The sequence below is a fragment of the Pan paniscus genome, chromosome 1 (assembly GCF_029289425.2).
Source record: "Pan paniscus chromosome 1, NHGRI_mPanPan1-v2.0_pri, whole genome shotgun sequence".
Taxonomy (NCBI): Eukaryota; Metazoa; Chordata; class Mammalia; order Primates; family Hominidae; genus Pan; species Pan paniscus.
Window position 1 is genome coordinate 98,076,215 of NC_073249.2, and position 3,928 is coordinate 98,080,142.

At 35.4% G+C, this 3,928-nt stretch overlaps 1 non-coding gene across 1 annotated transcript; it reads left to right on the plus strand.

Annotated features, from left to right (window-relative positions):
- The first annotated feature begins 388 nt into the window (after positions 1-388).
- On the plus strand, positions 389-492 carry LOC112438319 (U6 spliceosomal RNA). Its single transcript, XR_003026773.1, has one exon. It is a non-coding gene; the product is annotated as a U6 spliceosomal RNA (small nuclear RNA).
- The last annotated feature ends 3,436 nt before the right edge of the window (positions 493-3,928 follow it).

Sequence of the window (3,928 nt, forward strand, 5' to 3'; positions counted from 1 at the left end):
ACTCTAAAATTGGCTAAAAGAGATTCTCTAAATGGAAAGGAAACAAAGAAAAAAGAAATCTTGGAACATTAGGAAGAAAAGACACAGTTAGCAAAAAATATCGGAAAATCAATAGACATTTCTTCTATTGAATTTTCTAAACTATGTTTGACAGTTGAAGCAAAAATAACAACACTTTCTGATTTTATTCTAAAGGTATGTAGAGGGAATGTTTTTAGAAATTATAAATTAGAGAGGGAAAAGGGACAAAGAGAGGGTTTCCATACTTCACTCATACTGGTAAAATAATGACAGCAGTAGGCTATAATAAGTTATGTGTATATATAATATAATACCTGGAACAACCAATAAGAAAGCTATACGAATATACTCAAAAACACTGTAGAAAGTGCTCACTTCAGCAGTACATATATTAAAATTGGAATGATACAGAGATTAGCATGGCCTTTGTGTAAGGATAACATGCAAATTTGTGAAGCACTCCATATATTTTTTAAATGCCATAGATAAATCAAAATAGAATTCTAAAAAATGTTCAAGTAATCTTTAGGAGGTAGGGAAAAGAAAACAAAGAAACAAAAATCGGGAAAAAAAAACCAGAACAAAAAATGGCAGACTTAAGCCCTAACATACCAATAACCACATAAAGATTAGTAGAATGAATTAAAAAGCATGACCCAAACTATGTACTCTCTACAGGAAACTTACTTTAAATATAATGATATGGGCAGGCTGAAAGTAAAAGGATGGGGAAAGTTATATCATGCAGACATTAACCAAATTAGCTGGGCTTGGTGGCAGGCACCTGTAACCCAAGCTACTCAGGAGGCTGAGGCAGGAGAATCACTTAAACCTTGGAAGCGGAGATTGCAGTGACCCGAGATTGTGCCACTGGACTTCACTCTGGGTGACAGAGCGAGACCCTGTCAAAAAAAAAAAAAAAAGCCACAAGTGGTGGCTCACACCTGTAATCCCAGCACTTTGGGAGGCCAATGCAGGCAGATCACTTGAGGTTAGGAGTTCGAGACCAGCCTGGCCAACGTGGTGAAACCTCATCTCCACTAAAAAATACAAAAATTAGCTAGACATGGTGGTAGGCGCCTGTAATCCCAGCTACTCAGGAGATCAAAGCACAAGAATCACTTGAACCCGGGAGGTGGAGGTTGCAGTGAGCCGAGATGGTACCACTGCACTCCAGCCTGGGTGATGGAGTGAGACTCTGTCTCAAAAAAAGACAAACATTAACCAAAGGAAAGCAAAAGCGGCTATACTAATAATAGGTAAAGTAAACTTCAAAGCAAAGAAAATTATCAGAGACAAAAAGGATCATCATATAATGATAAAAAGGGTCAATCCATCAATAAGACATAACGATCCTGAATGCATATGCACCAAACAAAGGAGCTGAAAAATGTGTGAGGCAAAAACTAAATGGAACTCAAAACAGACACAGACAAATCCACAATTATATTTGGAGACATCAACACCCCTCTATCAAAAATGGATAGAACAACTAGACAGAAAATCAGCAGGTATATGGAAGAACTCAACAATATCATCAAACCAACAAGACCTAATTGACATTATATAGAACACTACACCCAACAACAGCAGAGTACACATTATTTAATGCTCTCACAGATCATATACCAAGGTGGACCATATCCTAGACCATGTAACAAATCTCAACAAATTAAAAAGTATTACACTATACAATATGTTCTCTGACAACTATGGAATCAAATTAATAATAGAAAGATAGGAGGGGCCGGGAGCAGTGGCTCACGCCTGTAATCCCAGGACTTCAGGAGGCCAAGGCGGGCAGATCACCTGAGGCCAGAAGTTCAAGCCAGCCTGGCCAACATGGTGAAACCCCATCTCTAATAAAATACAAAAATTAGCCAGGTGTGGTGGTGGGCACCTGTAATCCCAGCTACTCGAGAGGCTGAGGCAGGAATTGCTTGAACCCGGGAGGTGGAGGTTGCAGTGAGCCAAGATCACACCATTGCACTCCAGCCTAGGTGACAAGAGTGAGTAAAACTCCGTCTCAAAAATAAAGAAGATAGGAGGAAATTTTTCAAATACTTATAAGTGAAACAACACACTTTGTAAAAACCCATGGGTCAAAGAGGGAGTTTCAAGGAAATTTTTTAAAAATACCTTGAATGCCCTGAGTGCAAAGGCACAAGCCTGAAGTCTCAGCTTCTCAGGTGGCTGAGGCAAGAGGATTGCATAAACCAAGGAATTCTACTGGATGATTTAAGAAAAAAAAAAAGAAGAGTTTTGAAATACATTGAACTGAATAAAAATGAAAACACAACCTATCAAAATTTCTGTCACACAGCTAAAGCAGTGCTGAGGGAAAAATATGGCATTAAATGTATACATTAGGAAAATCAAAAACTCCAACATCAATAATCTAAATTCTCACCTCAAGAACTTAGAAAAAGAAGAGCAAACTAAACCCAAAGCAAGCATGAGCAAGGAATAATGAAGATACCAAAAAGAACAGGAAATCAATGAGATTTATTTTTTTAAAATCAATGAACAAAATCAATAAAACAAGTAACTGTTTCTTTGGAAAAAAATTATTAAAATTGGCAGGCCACTAGCAAAACTGATGAAAAACAAAAAGATACAAATTACCAATATCAGGAATGAAACAACATATCACTATAAACATCAAAAGGATAAGGGAATACCATGGATCTATACACGTAAATTGACAGCTTAGACAAAATGGACCAAATCGAAAAACACAAATACCACAATGAACACAATATAAAATATATAATTTAAATAGCTCTGTAACTATTAAGGAAATTAAATTCATAATGTAAAACTTCTCCCACTCCCTAGGAAAGGAAATCTCCAGGCCCAGATAGTTTCACTAGAGAATTCTACCAAATGTCTAAAGAAGAATTAACACCAATTCTACGTAATAGAAATAGAGGAGGAAAGAACACTTCCCACTTCATTTTATGAAGCCAGTATTACCCTGAGGGGGAAAAAGACAAAACAGTATAAAATAAGTACAAACCAATATCTCTCATGAGTATAGATGCAAAAAGCATTAACAAAGTATCAGTAAATAGATCTCAGTAATGTATAAAAAGCATTACACACCATACCCATCTCATTCCAAAGATGCAAGGCTGGTTCAATATTAAAAAATCAATCAATGTAATCCATCCTATTAAAACTCTAAAGAAGAAAATCACAAAATAAAATCAAGTAATGCAGAAGACTCATTTGACAAAATAACACTCATTTGTGATTTAAAGAAAAAAACAACTCTCAGAAAAATAAGAATACAGAGAAACTTCCTTAACTTGACAGAGTACCTGTAAAAAGCTTACAGTTAACATTACACTTAATGGTGAAAGTCTGAATGTTTTTATATTCAACATAGTGCTGAGGTAGTACAAAGGTACTACCTCAATTCAATGAAAAGGTACTACCTCAATTCAATTTAAAAAAATCAATTCACTGGAGGAAAGCTAGCCTTTTCAACAAATGATGTTGGAGCAACTGGACAGCCATAGGCAAAAAATGAAACTCGATCTAAGTCTAATACCTTCTATAAAAATTAGCTCAAAATGGCAAAAGACTTAAATGTAACTTGTAAAACTATAAAACTTATTTTTAAAACAGAAGAACACTTTCAAATTCTAGGATTAGACAAAGAGTTCTTAGACATGATACCAAAAGCACAATCCATGAAAAAAAAATTGAGATTTTGGACCTCTCAAAATTAAAAACTTTTGCCCTTGGAAAGCCCATGTGAAGAGGGTGAAAAGACAAGGTACTGGGAGAAAATATTTGCAAATTACATATCTAACAAAGGACCAGTATCTTCAGTATATTAAAAAAAAAAAACCTCAAACTCAACAGTAAAAACAAAACAAAACAAAAAAAACTGCCTGTA